Here is a 15,824-nt window from a genome sequence, read left to right as displayed (position 1 = left end):
AAAAAATAAAAAACAATATTCATGCCTACTATTTAACTATAAAATAATAAAATAAATTAGAGATAAGAAAATAACATCACAAAAATAGAAAAAAAAAGCATATATACCTTTTCATCATTCAACATTATTTTTGTACTAACATGTTTAGTCTTAAAATTATATACATCTCACTATCAATAAATACTAATTATAAATCCATTAATCTTTTTAAGATATAATTATCATTTGTTGTATATTCTAATTTGTTAATAGCCAAGTTTAAATTGAAAAAAAAAAGAAACACAGTAAAAAATTATAAAAATACAAACAATAAAAAATACACTAATTGACTAAGAAACAAACTTGAAATGCAAAAAACAAAATTCATAAATCATGATTAAAAAATTAAAAATTATAAAAATGAAAATATAATAATTAACAAACCTCATTATTAGTAATGGTTAATAGTCAAGCTTAAACTGCAAAATGAAAAGAGAAAAAGATCATGGTAAAAAAGTAAAAATTATAAGAAAAATAATAACACTAAAAAAATACGTCAATTGACTAATAACCAAACATGAAATGTGAAAAAACATGGAACATGATTAAAACATTACAAAATTATAAAATTATCAAAACAAAAACATAATAAAAAATAAAATCTCATAATTAGTAATATGACAAATAAAAATTTAAAGAAGAAAGTGTAATAGAGGTATAAAAGGCACTCATATAGCCTCTCATCCTAAAAAAAATATGAAAAGCCATAAGTCACAAAAAAAAATCAAAAGGTAAAAATATAAATGTTATAAAACCAAAGATTTGATCAATAAATTTTAATAGATAATAATTTTAAAGAAAATGAATATAAGAAAATCAAAAGTCAATAATTCAAAAAATATGACAAAAAAGAATTGGAAGAAAAAAATGTAAAAGAAACATGAGAACAACTCGTATTACTCTCACCCTTAAAAAAAATATAAAATCATAAATCACAAGAAAATTAAAATTAAGTAAAAAAAATATAAAATGTTACAAAATCTAAGGTTTGATTAATAAATTTTAACAAGTAATGGTTTTAAATAAATTGAATACAAGAAAATTAAAAGTAAATAATCAAAGTAATACGACAAACAATAATTGAAAGAAAAAAGTGTAATAGAGACATGAAAGACACGCATATAACTCTCACCCTTCAAAGAGACAGAAGATCATAAGTCATAACAAAATCAAAAATAAAAAATATAAATGTTACAAAAGTAAAAGGTTGATGAATATATTTTAAAAATAATGGTTTTAGAAAAAAGAATACAAGAAAATCAAAAGTCAACAATCCAAATAATATATTAGACAATAAAAAATTTATTGTGTTTTATGTAATAAAATTAAAATGCATAAATTTATAATTTATGTAAAAAAAGACTTGACAATTATTACAAATATTTAAATTATACATATATATATATATGATGATTTCTTAAACATTGCGTTTATTGCCATAGAAATATAGTGTTTGTTATAAATATCGCATTTATACAATAAAAATGAAGTGATTGGATCACTAATTTTGTTAAAATTTTTTAAAGACTACGTTTATATTAAAAAAATGTTTTCTTTGAACTTTATTATATAAATTTGTTTATAATATACAACCTTATTTTAAACATAATAAAAAGGAAAACATTCTTTATTTTTGTTATTTAATGGTTGTCACATATTTAATTTTAATAACATCAATTGACAGTAAAAATATTTGTTATATGTTATTCACATGTAATAAAAAATATTATAATAAAAAACCTTTATTACGTAATTTAAGATTTCGCGAATCAAATACAAGAATATAACATTCTCATGACAGAAATAATCATTCATTGTTAGGAATCCACACTTCCCAAAAAATCACTCTTCCTCTTAAAATTTAAAATTCTGCGAACTAAACGTACCATAAAAGTTAAGTAATAGGTAAGTAATGAACTTAACAAGTATTCAGTTCTTACAATGAGCTACAGGGGCAAACAACTTTACTTGATTACTTAGGGAACAAAGCATTGACAAGTTATGGATTTACTAGGCCTATTAGGAATTATAATGACGCAATGACTTTTGGATAGAAAGTAATCCAAAGGCTATAAAATAATCTAATGGTCAGCTTTAAAATTTACTAAATTTTGATGTGTTTCTCATTATAGATAAAGTGTAAATGATACCTAGTTTTTGCATGTTACTTGAGTTTTATTTGGATAAAGTTTGAATTCAATTTATTCATTGTCGATTCGAGCTTAACTTATAAAGTAAGTTGAGTTCAAACAATTTAATACATGATTTGAGTAATTCGTGAATTTAATTTAATTTTATATTTTAATTTTTATATTTTTTTAATTAAAAAATTATTATTTTATTTTTATATATATCCATTCAAACTAATTCGAACATATATCCATTCAAACTAATTCGAACATATAATCAAATTTGAAATTAGGCATGAGAATCAAGCTATTTTTATTAAGCAAATCCAATAAAGCGAGTTCAAATAACTTGATTTTAATTTCAAATCGAACTTGAATTTAAAAATTAAAATTTGATCGAGCTTAAACCAAATTTCAAGTCGAGCTAGAACTCAAACTTCTCAATATGACAATTCGATTTGATTCAATTATACCTTTAACCAAATTTAAAATCAAATCTAAATAAGGTAAAAATAATAACAAATTTTAGAAAGAAGCACAGACAATTTTGAGAAAGGAAAACAAGCCCAGACAAGCTCAAAGACAACAAACCCAAACAAGGTCTAAAAAAGAAAAAAAGAAAAGAACGAAAAGATTACAAGATAAAGATTCGCTTTTTATTCTCTCTTATTGCTTACTTAATATGAAACAAATGGCAAGCATCACTGTTTCTTAGAACCTATGGTAGTTAGGATGCGTTGGTGTCGAGATGATGACGGGAAAACCACCACGGGATTCTGTCAAAAAACCTGAAAGACCTGGCGGTGCCATTGTATTGACAAGGGACTTCTTGTCAAAGTCAGGGAAAGATTTCTTGATGGGGATCCCTGTGAACACTGGACTGCTTATAGGCTACTCTGTCATCATTTCCTCTTTCCTGACCAGACATTATTGGCACCGCAAAGAAGATTTCTTCAAGATGCTTTGGCAGAAACTTACCATGGCTTGGTCAGACAATCAGCTGTTTTCTAGCTGCAGATGTGCATCCTCTTAAAAATTTCTTTTTCTTTCTTTTTTTTTTTTTTTTTTGGCATTCTTGTAAACTTCAGAAATTATTTATAGAAAATCTCCCTCACTATAGTGAAGAGGAAATATTTCAGAATCATTATTGGTTTTATCTGCAAATTTGAGTTTGAACTTTAATTGTCAATTGTTTAATAATAATTCTGATGGAACTCATGGAATTTGCATAGATTATTTTTCATATTATGTAGCCAATTGTTTTATTATATCATAAAAAGACATAATTTCTTTTGGTTTTAAACCGAAAGAGAAAACAGAATATGATTTGAAAAATGAAACTTATTTCACTGGATTGGCAATTAAACTCTTTAAAGAAGCTGTTAAGCATCTGCCATTTTATTTGCCTTACAGATTCTTTATTTCCAATGGAAAATATGGTGTAGTTTATTTGAAGGTGGTATGTCATCTATTCCCTGTTTTATACAGTCTATTATACCTGGTTCTTTTAATTTGAATCATAACCATTCCAATGAAACTGCTAACACTGAAAGCATTACTTATGAAAATAATAACCATTCCAAGACCTTCCCGAAGATCTTGCTAATGGCCTTAGCAACAATGAAATAGCAGCTTTCTCCAAGTGCCTACGCCCATGTTATTTCTAGCAAAATATTGCAGAGACTTTGCTATCGCTGGGCCAACTTTCTAAAAGTGGGAGGCTATGGCCTTAGGAACAATGGCTTACATCTGAGAATTGTTTTGAAATGGATTTGGATGGTGGTGAAATATTGCAACATGAAACATGTCAACAATTTCTCTCATAGTAAATAAGAATTCAATTGCAAATCAGGAAACAATTCAATGCTTTGTACATAAGAATGAATTTTTAATTTTTTTTTACATAATTTAGTCTTTAAATTTTCGCTCAATCTGGTGATTTTCATTTTATTTATATATAGTAAAATCATTTACATAAAAGTTAAAAATATTAAATTCTACATATATATAAAAAATTAATTATCATTTTAATATCTTTTTGACAAAGAATCTAAAAGGTTTTTTTCAATGAAATTACAATTTTGATTGATAAAAAAATTGTCATGAGTCTCGTTCAGTCATTTGACAAATTTTTTTTATCAAGAATCTTAAGATGATTAACACTACAAAAAATTTGCTCATGAAAAATTTTTGTCAATAATTCTTAACGAATCACTAATGAATTATTGACAGAAAATAGTTATAAATTAATTCAATATTTACTGTCAGAACATAAAAAAAAATTATTGACGAAAATTATTTGATCGTTATTTCATTGATAAATTATTGGTAAGAAAATAAAATTTAGTGCGAGAAACACTGATAGAATAATCTATCAGTAAAGTAAATACAGACAGATTATTACATTGATAAATTATTATGAAAAAAATTAAATTAAATCAAATTTCGAAAAAAAAGAATTAATTTACCGAGTAAGGTGGATAAAAATGAAATCCTTAAATCCCTTCTTATTTTCTCCCCTGCGTTAAAATCCCTAAACCCCCCCTTTTCACCGTTCTCTCCCCCACTTATCTCTGCCATTCTCCCCTCACCGCCACGCCTTTGATCGTCTTTTACGGTGCTGTCGATCGTCGTCAGTAGTCCGGTTGGTTCCTTTCCTCGTCCGATTATGTCATCCGTCGTCTGGCGTTGGCTCTTTCAACAGGTATAGCCCGTCGGCTTCTTTGATTTTTTGCTTTGCTTTGCAGAATCTGTGGCATCCGTGTATTTTGTTTTTTTTTTTTAATTAATAGTTAATTTTTATTAGGATTTTTAAGATTAATTGTAACTTTAAATGTTCTTTGATTTATTTGTCACTATAATTTTGTTATTGCCATGACGGTTAAGTAGTTGAAGTAGTTGTCCTTTCCATGCAGGCTGATAATGTGAAAAATTCAGAGTCTGAACAACGAAGTAGACTACTTAAAGAATGGTTGGAGTTTTGTGAATTAAAACATTTGTGCCCTTCTTTTAAACTTCCTTTTCTGATATGTTGATTTAGGATTATCTTAATATATCTGTTATTACAAATACTTTATGTATGCACTAAAGGAATTCGTTTGCTACTGTAGTTTCTGAAACTATTTAATTCAAAGATTTGCAGAATAGATTTATGTCAGAAATAGGATTTCACCTTAATCATGACGAAACTTGCTAACCAAATCGAACTAGTCCAGTTAGTACCCATTAACTTGTTAAAGCCTTGGTTTTCTGGTCAAGGTGAATGTTGCTAACTCCTGCAATCATCAGCCACACTAATAATAATTTAGTTTATTTATACTAAAAAAAATGCTAATTGCTACAATGGATTCTGCCTTTGCGTACGTAAGTTTGCCATTATGCTAAGCAAGATCCCTTTCATTATGTTACTGGTTGCAGATTTGTGCCATGTTACCGTGACTGCAGCATCCAGCTTGATAATAGCTTACGGACTGATAAATACCAACCAAAAAATGCCACAAAGGTGAGTGTTATTAGCTTGTCTGTTCTGAACTGCTATTGATACTAAAAGGCAGATGGGCAGAGGGAAGTAGTAATATAATATTTCATTTGTATTCAAGCAATCGAAGTCTTCAATAACAATGGCAAAATCAACATACACGAAGATGATGATGATTTTTGCTGAGGGTTGAGCTTAGGTCTTTCATAGATCAGATGATGTAATTGATGAAATTCAATACTATATTATTCAGGACTTGTATTATGGAATTTATGGATTTCAGTACTATATTTTATAGATTTTAACTTTATAATTTGGATTGTTCTAGAATTTATGTGGATATAAACTTTATGATGTGGATTTGATCATTAAATAAATAATATATAAATAATAAGCTTTTAAAATAATTACAAATGTTTTTTTAATTTAATGATTTCTTAAATAATTATGGATGGAATTAATCAAATTATAGATAAAATTTAGATTTTATTGACTGATTTTACTGACAAAACTTTTACTTCCAGTGACAAAAACAAAAAATTGCCTACTAAATACTGATGGAATGTCGATGGAATACTAACGAAATATTGATGAATTTATTGACAAAAATCAACCTTTATTGATTGATTATCAATCAATTACCAATGGATTATCAACAAAATATCGCTGGATTACAAACAGAATATTGATGAATTATCGATGAATTATCAAACTATATCTTCACTTTTATCTGAATCACTCAACTTTAATTTATACTAACAAAATCATTAAAAATTACTAAATAAGACAAATATAATCACCTAACTTTTTTATCCAAATTACTAACAGAAAAATGATGTGGTTGCCATGTCATATGCCACATAAACTGTCACATAAGCTAAGCCTAAATTATTATATTTTTTTTCATTTCTTTTCTCTCCCTTCCTCTCTCTCTTTCTCTCTAAAGAATTTCAACACTGGCCAGCCACCATTCAAAGCTCAATTTTGGAATATGGTTGCTCTCTCTGCCATCAATCGTTTCTTGTTGGCATGTGATCTTCATCAGAATTTAATTGTTTGCTAATTTCAGCCTCCTCATTCTTTTTTGTTTTTGGCTCATTTCCTCCTAAAACTTTCTAAATTATCCTAGATCTAACCTGAAAATAAAATCTGCTACCATCTGTTCAGCCTTCTACCACCATTTAGACAACTATAATTCCATTTTCCCATTTCCAAATCAGAAAAAGGGAAAATTGTTATCAAGTTAGGAAAGAGAAATCCACCACGAACACTCATAATTCCACCCACATTCGACAAACAAATGTATACAATTAGACATTAGTCTTGAAATAAAATCTAGCAAAATTAGTGTTGTAATATTTTATGAGTAGCTAAAACAAGCGCACCTTTCTTTTCTTCCTTTTCATCATTGATAAAGATAAATCCAAGAAATAAAGCCAGCAAAGAAACAATTTTTAAAACATTCTTTTATAGAAACAATCTAAAACATTCTTTCTACTATTTAGGGGCAGCAACTGGAGACAAACAAAGGAAGAGATTTTTGTTTTGGGCTTTGCTGCGGTGCTTCTGCCTCTAGCCTGGTAACAATAACTCTGCTGGGCTCAAAAGTCGACCGTAGGCCTGTTTACGAGGTGTTGGAATGTTGGTTTTGGGTGGCTGCAGATGGAGGCTGAACAATTAAACGGAGAAAGAGTGACATTTAAGGGAAGGAAAGAAAACAAATGAAAAAAAAAAAATTAGACTTATGTGGCATAAAATGTGGAAGTCATATCATGTTTTTTTTAGTAATTTGGATAAAAAAAAGTTAAAGTGGCCATATTTGTTACATTTAATAGGTTTTAATGATTTTGTTGATACAAATTAAAATTAAGTGATTCAAATAAAAATAAAAGCATAATTAAGTATCCAAAGATAAAATTTACTCTAATTTAAATGTCGCGGTATTTAAAATTATCAGAAACACTCCCATATGTACATGACCGTCACAGTATGGATGTCGCCCACCAATAAAGAGAATAAAAGTGAGAGACATAACGACAGAGTGATGCAATGCAACGAATAGCTAGTGCCACGTGGAACAATAGCCAATTGGAAGGGTGATTAGGTACATGAGAGGTGAGAATCAAGAGAAAGAGGAAAAATAGAGAGCCCTCTGGTGCTACTTGAATCATTGTCTTTGGTTGGGCAAAGCCCTCTCTCTCTTTTCCCTAAACCCAAAGCTCTTTTGTTCGTCTTTATCTGTCTACCAACGGCTGAGGCTGAGACTGAGAGTATAATTGGTCCCCGTTATTCTCTCCCGTCTAAAACCCACAAACTGAGCTTTGGGATTGCCATTTAGGGTTTAGAAATATTGACTATATATTGTTATTTCATCCAAAAATTAATTCCATACTTTTAGAGAGAGAGAGAGAGAGATAAAGAAGTATTTCTCAGTTCTATACTTTTATTTTAGTGATCTTTTTCTTAGTATAATATTTAAATTATAAAACTTATGTGTTTGGTATACAAGATTATAATAATATAAGATAAGATGATATTATAAATAAGATTAGCTTAAATAATATCATCATATTTTATATTTGATGTATGTAAAAATTAAAATAAAATGATAATTTATTTTTTATTGGTCAAAATTACATGTGTTATTGTCGTAACGGTTTTATGTCTGCTCGATGAATTTGAAAAAAAGAAAAATATAGAGTTGCCACCAATCTTTTTTGGCTAGGTGCGATTGGTCAGCTATTAAAATTTATCAGTTCAGTAACATTTTAAAATTAATTAAAATTTATTAAAAAGATAATTTTATGGTTTGCGAAATAATCTAGATTCAGGAGTCGGTTATGCGTAAGAAAGGATTAGCACCCCCACAGCGCCCGTTTAAAAATGGTACTACTTAACTACATGTTATCCTTTGATTTTGATAGAAAATAGTCTTATTTTTGGTATTTAAAAAATAATTTTTTGATTTTTTTCATTTGTTGGAAATTGTTTTTTTATTTGATTTTTATTTTTTAGTGCTCAAATTTTATTTGAGAAAAATAAATTAGAACCCTTTTATTGAAATAATTCTTAAAATATTCTAGTACATTGGTAACATTAAAAGAACATTTTTTCACTTAGAGATTTCTTAGGCATCGCTTCTCGGAATACCTTCAAATCTGATCTTCGAAGGCTCAAATTTACTTTTCACAAAAAAAACTATGCCATGCATGTGATGCAAATGATAACACATTAATGCACACATTTTGTTATTGATTTATTATTATTATTATTTATTTAAGTTTTTGAATAAAAGAGAAATTTTTATTATATTGAAGATTTTATATAAATATTCCAATACACTGGTAATATTAAAAAAAATCTTCTCACTTAGGGATTTCTTAAAGCATCTCTACTTGAAATACTTTTAGAATCCCATTATCAGATAAAATTTCTTTTTTCTCATTTTTATCACCTTATTTTTAATTTATTAGTTAAGTTTTTTATTAATAGAAAAAGAAAATGTTTATTATATTAAAATTTTTTTATAAATACTCCAAGACAAGTAGTATTTAAAAAAATATTCTCACATAAAGATTTCGTAAGTATCACTACTCGGAGTACCTTTGAATTTCATTGTCAGATAAATTTTTTCTTACATTTAAAATTTTTTTTTGAATTAATTTTTATGAATTATTGTATATTTTTCTTTATTCTTGTTCATTAAAATTTTAATAAGTTTATGTTTAGTAATTATTTTAAATTAATTAAATTAAAACTATTTTATACTTTCTACCATTTATTTTTATTTTTTATGAAAAATTTATACAAAAATAAAATAAAAATTAACATAAAATCATAAAATTAAATAATAAAAATATATAAAAAAAATTGAGCAAAAAAATTAAAAAAAATTACATTGAAAATACCTAAAATGCCCTTGGTCAACACTGTTCAAAGTTTCGAAATGGCTCAATATGCTCAGTCAACTAGCTTGAATCTATAGTAAATAGCTTAATTAGCTTGGCTTAGATATATGGCTCAGCTCTATTCTTGGCTCGACTTGGTGGCTTGGGTACCACTTAATCAAAATGATGTCATTTTAATTTCATTATAAATAGCCCCCAAAACTACCCCACTCCTTCATTTCTTCCTTTCTTCTCATTCTCTCTTTTTTTTTCTCTCTCCTCCACAATTATTCTTCTTTCTTCTTCTCAGTTTCTGGCAATGCTGTTGCCATCGTTGAGTATGCCGAAAAAGTTATCAAAAAATACTTAAAAAATTATTTTCGACCCCCTGAACTCAAATCCAACCTCCGTTTTGTGAGAAACAGCCTCAAATGATGTAGATCGAGGCCCAAAATTTCGATCAGAATAAAAAAATTTTCTTTTGTGTTTTTGGCGCTAAGATCCCCATTACCAGGGGTTGTGTTTTTTTTTGGGTTTGCGTTGTTTTTTTTTTTTGTTTTCCTAGCTTTTTAACATAGTTTTTTTTTTTGAACTATTTTCTTTTGTTTTTTTGGTGATTTTTTTTTTGCAGAGTTTTTTTCCTCTTTTTTTTAGGCTTCATTGATCTATTTATAGAGCAAAAAAGAGGAGCAAAATCCCAAAAATCTAAGATTTTGGTGGCCTAGGATTAGGGTAGCCACCAGTTGTCAGAACAGTTGTTGGTTGCTATCAGGCAGCTGGCAAAAAAGTTACCAAAAAAGAGAAACAAAAATACAAAATGGGTGTCTTCAATTATAACTCAAGATGGAGGAGTTAAAGATTTGAAAATCAAGGTGGGTTAATACTTTATATTAAGGCAGGAAATTTCATATGACTTGATTTGATCAAGAACTTATATATTTGCATTGAGTTAATTACATAAATGTTACTTAGAATAATAAAAAATTAATATTTAAATAAAATAATATACAATTTAGATCTTAAATTTTCAAATTAGATATCGATTTAATCCATCTAATAGTAAACATCATTAACTCAGCTTGCCTACCTGACATCTCATCAATACAATCAGTCCATTTGTATGCCAAATATTAAATTAAAATATTGAATAATTTTATTAAAATTTTCATGTGAATGCCCATGGCAACACACTATTGATCCAAGTAAATAATTTTCCTTTTTTCTTATTGTGCAGTTAAAATAAAAAGAATTTTTAAGTTTGTATAAGTAACTAAAAGGAAACATATGAAAATTAAAATGAATTGCCGAAAACTTAAGTTTATTTGTTACAATTAATTTCTGGTTGATTCTTCCATTTTGCTCCAAATTGAAAAGTAAAAGTAGAAGAATGAAAGTAATTTCAAAGACCTAATAAAAAACAAACTATCATTCAAATTAGGAAAATCTATGCCTAACTTAAGAAAACCCAATCAATCAATTCCATCTTTACTTTTAGTAATCCAAATGCCAACAACATACTTATTAGGAAAAGGAAATTGAAGATGAAAACAATCCAACCTCTCTATATATTTATTATATTCTCAAATTAAACTTAATACTTTAAGAAGATGACAATTGGATAGATTGAGTTATTTCAAATTAAAAAAAATCAGACTAATTTGAATTCAAAATGTTTTAAATTTAATATTTAAGTTTTCTAAGTTTGGATCATTAAATTTAGGTTAATTCGGATCAAGTTGTTGAGTTTTAAATTAATTATATAATTAAATAAAATTTGATTCATTATTGAAATATGAAATGCATTATTGATTGGGAATATAACTAAAATGTTGACAACCACACTCTCAAAGAAGAAGTAAAACCCAATTGGTTGTGTACAGTGGCAGATCTTGATATTTAATTTTGATAGAGTCCATTAATATTGGCTTAAGGGTAAAAAAATCCCTCAAACAAAAAATCATTCATCAATTAAGCTTCTCATATTTTATTGCAATTAATCAAATCTAGTTGAATCCTTATACATATATTTTTCACTCAATTAAAGCTTCAATTGGATACAAAAAGTTAACCATTTTTATCTAATAAGAGTTCAATTAATGAAAATAGACATTTGAGGGTTTAATTGATTTTAAAAAAAAAAGGGCTTAGATGATTATTGAATTTAGTTCAGAGCCTTTTTTGACCTTTTTGCCATAAATATTATATTGAATTTTAGTTTTTTTCTTCATATGTAACCTACTATATATATTATCAATATAAATAGAAATATACTAAACATAACTTACAAAATTATAAATTTTATCAATTCATATAAAGAAACATAATACATCAAATAAATCATTTTACTTAAAATTGTGAATGATTTAAAAAAAAAAAAACAAATAAAACAATTGCTAAATAACATATTTTCTTATCAAAACAAGAAAAATAAAAATATACCATTAAAAGAATAAAATTAAAACTTTGAGATTAGAAGTTAATAATTTTTTAACCTTTTAAAAAGTTATTCAAATCTAACTTTTGTCCTGAATAAAAAATTGCATTATAAAGGGGAAAAAATCTAAAATAAAATTAAAAATGAAAATTATATGGAGAGAAGTTGCACTTGATTAAAAAGAAAAAAAGTTTGATACTTGATTATAGATTTGAAGTCTTATAAAAAAACTAGAAAGTTAATTTGTCTTCTGTTAAATGGATATGATTATGATTGTAACAAGTATACATTTCCTAATTCTTATAATAAATCTCTTGATTTTAAGGGTTTGTAAATAATAATTGATTGGTATAACAAATAAATAAAAAATAATATGATTTTAATCCTTCTTAAACTATAATGCATAACATAGGTATACACCCATAAGCGTAAACACGCATGGATTTTAACTGCCCAAAAAAATTTTTTATAGTACCTTTTTATTGGTCTTGTGCAAATAAGCTATTCGGATTTCAAAATATTATTAACTAGTTTAACTGAGTGAACTAGATATAATGCATTCACACGAAGAATAGAACTTATAGATTATTTGATTTCCTTAACAAACTTGATTATCCTTGACATTTGGGAGGAGCCAAAGACCCCTTTTGACTTGTATAACCATCCATCTCTGCCTCATGTTGCTGGGGTTTTTAAAATTTTAAGGGTTCAAAGAGCTTTCAGGCTTGCATAACCATCCGTCTCTGCTAGTGTACTTGAAAGGCATAAAATAGGTTGTTGAATTCCATGCATGTGTTGGGGAACAACGTGAATGTCACGCATTTAGGTCCAAAAGTCGCAAATCCAGCAAAAGATACCCCGAAATGAAAACAAAACAAAGCTAAGGTGACCATAGGATCTCAGCTTCTTTTAGAACTTTGGAAACATAAATTGAAAGAGAAAAAAATAAAAGAAAAAATAAAAAGCTTAAAGAGAGTGTCTTGGAGACTCTAGGAATGAACAGAGGAAGTGTGGAGGAGGACTTGGTCGAGAAACGAGAGACAAATATATTCATAGAAAAGCTAAAGATTTGCATGGTTTTGAATTTTGAAAAAAAAAAAAATGAATGTACAACTTTGGTATGTAATTTTTTTGATCCCTCAGACAAACAAGGCCTTTGAGAGAAAATCAGAATCTTCTCAGATACAGTGATCTTCTCTTTCCACTCTCTTTTCATTATTTTAGCTGAAAACTTGGCTAGGCTCATGAGTTTGTTCTCTTGACCTCCAATATCTGCGAGATTTTGGGCATCTTTTCCTAAACTTTGTTGCTTCTTCTTGTACATTTTCTCTAGACTTTCCTGTTGTTATCCTTAATTTTTTTTAATTTGAAAATCCTTGTTTCTTGATTTCAAAGATTTCCTCTTTTCATCAGTTTTTTCTTCTTGAAAAGAGTGGAAACATACAAAAAAAGTGCACATATAAATAGTGAATTGCTTGAATACCAGGGTTGGAATTGCTAGCATCTTGTTTCTGACAAGTTTATTGTTCTTGGATTTTTCTTCCAATTTTTTCTTGTGGAAGCTTGTGTTTACATATATATGGAATCTAGTGAAAACAATGGTGTAAGAACATCAAACCCAAAGGTGGAGCAATAGTAATACTAGCAGTGGTAGTGGAATTGGAAGCAATATTGGTAGATCTTCCAAGAAGCAAAGGCTTAAAAAAGTCCCCAAAAGAGGACTTGGTGTGGCACAGCTTGAGAAGATAAGAATAGTAGAAAAACAACAGAAAGACGCAGCTGTAGCTGCTGCTGCTGCTGCAATTTTGCCATCCCCATAATCTGTTATTTCACCACCAATTATTCATCATAAATCATCAAATCTTTCTTTGCCAATCCCAAAATTCCATCCTTCAAATCAATCTTCTTCTTCTTCCGCTTCTTCAATTCTATTCCCCACTGAACTTATTTCACCACCAAATTCAATCTTTAGAACCCTTTATTTGTTCAAAATATTGATATAGTCAGTACAGAAAACACTGTTCCATTGACCTGCAGTGGCTCTCCAGGGTGGCATCCTGGTGCAGCAGTACTTTCGGGGAATGACAGTGTTAATAATGGTCATAAAATTTTGTTCTTGTGAGTATAACATTGAAAAAGAGTGTTCTCGGTTGGACCCTGGATTGGCTTTCAGGACAAATTTGAGTTTGCCTTATGAATCTGAATCCATTTGGCTTTGCCTAGTTTGATGAAAAGGTTACAACCATTTCAACAACCTTCTTCAGTGGTAAGAAAATTGATTTTGTGTTGTAACTTGTAGTAGTTGGAATCTTTCATTTATTTTTTAAAAAATATTTTCATTTCTGGCAACGTTGATGGACAAAGAATTAGGCGAATTAATGGAATTCTATTTTTTATGTTGGTGAATTTGTCATCAAGAACTTCATCAACATCTGTACTGAGTTTTCAGATGAAGCCCCCTTCAAACCAAAGCTATGATGGAAATTTTACGCTTTTGTTGCCTGAAGAGAAGGTATTTTTCTTCAATCATGTATAGCTTATTATTGATCCAATGATAAATTCTAGTTTTTAATATCTCTTTCCATTTACTAATTAATATGATGTTACTTGTGAAATTCATGAGGTTTGTGGTCTGAATTTCACATCATTTTGCCTTTTTTTTTTTTTTTTTTTTTCTGTTTTTTAATTATAGAGGCCTCTAAACATTACCTTTCACAGTGGGAAAATTGCCTGCTGAATTACCCTAAAAGAAAACTAAATTTATACAATAGTTTTATAAAGAATTAGGTTTCCTTTCTTTTTCATCTTTTATAGAAGTCTTAAGAATGCAGCTTCTTTCTCTTTTAGACCTTGATATTATGTAATAGTAACAGCCTAACAGGTTTGCTTTTTTTATGTGCGAATTTGGTTCCCATAAATTGTAGGTAGTTGGCTTGAAGAGATCATATCCCTTCTCTCTAGACAATGCTCTATTCACAACAACTATCCTCCCATTGCTCATTCCATCATGAACAAGTTAAAGCAGCTTCAAGTAGCAATGGCAGAGCATTCGATTTTAAAACTGGCACCTCGATTTTTAAGTTTGATTTTAATTTTCATCTCTCAAACGTAACGAGTATTGAGGTTTAATATTCAAACCACAGCGTCTCTTTATACTTTCTCATATGTACTAAAAAGAAAATTTATTATAATAGATTCTGTATAAGTTTTTCCCCATTTATGTTTTCTTTGTATCATTTTCAAGGAAGAACCTTCATGTTCAACATCAAATTTGGATTCTAAGTCCAAGAAGGGCATCAAACAAAATGGGGTCTTTGATGGAGATTTTCTCACATTAGCCGTTCCAATAACTACTTCAATGTGTTCAAGCTCAAAATTCAAGCATCCTTCATCCAATTTAAATTATTACAATTATGAATTGCCCAAGCTCGAGTTATTAGCTTATCAAGTGAGCTTAAACAACAAATTACACCATCTCCATTTTCATAAATTTTATGCTTTTGTATGATCATTTGTTCTTCAGTTGCTCATATATAATTTTGTTATTTGTCAAAGGCAAGCTTTGAAGATTCAATTATCCGGCAAGGAGCTAGTGGATTAAATATGTACTATCGACCTTACTATAGCTTCTTTCCACCAGCAATGGTGCAAATTGACCGAGCAACTGCAATATTGCCAGTTGTAACGGTGGTGAAGTGGGCGGACATATTGATCTTAATTTGAAACTGTAAAATACTTAGAAAAGAGATATCAAATCTCTTGTACTCATTTCTTTTGTATCATTAAAATTCTCCTGTATGATTAACCATGAAAACAAACAAAAAACAAAAAATTCAAATCTTAGACTTTGAGTTATT

The 15,824-nt window shown here is 28.3% G+C and overlaps 1 long non-coding RNA gene and 1 pseudogene across 1 annotated transcript; both read left to right on the top strand.

Moving 5' to 3' along the window:
• The first annotated feature begins 4,702 nt into the window (after positions 1-4,702).
• LOC111302341 (uncharacterized) lies at positions 4,703-5,921 on the top strand. Its single transcript, XR_016327957.1, has 2 exons — positions 4,703-4,872; positions 5,586-5,921. It is a non-coding gene; the product is annotated as an uncharacterized LOC111302341 (long non-coding RNA).
• An 8,273-nt stretch (positions 5,922-14,194) lies between these two features.
• Positions 14,195-15,698, top strand: LOC149514589 (uncharacterized; annotated as a pseudogene).
• Positions 15,699-15,824: the final 126 nt, after the last annotated feature.

This window comes from Durio zibethinus, chromosome 15 (genome assembly GCF_047325235.1).
Source record: "Durio zibethinus cultivar Kanyao isolate XHJ-2024 chromosome 15, ASM4732523v1, whole genome shotgun sequence".
In the NCBI taxonomy this organism is placed as follows: Eukaryota; Viridiplantae; Streptophyta; class Magnoliopsida; order Malvales; family Malvaceae; genus Durio; species Durio zibethinus.
The sequence above is the reverse complement of the archived record's forward strand: the minus strand, read 5'-3'. Positions and strand labels throughout refer to the sequence as shown.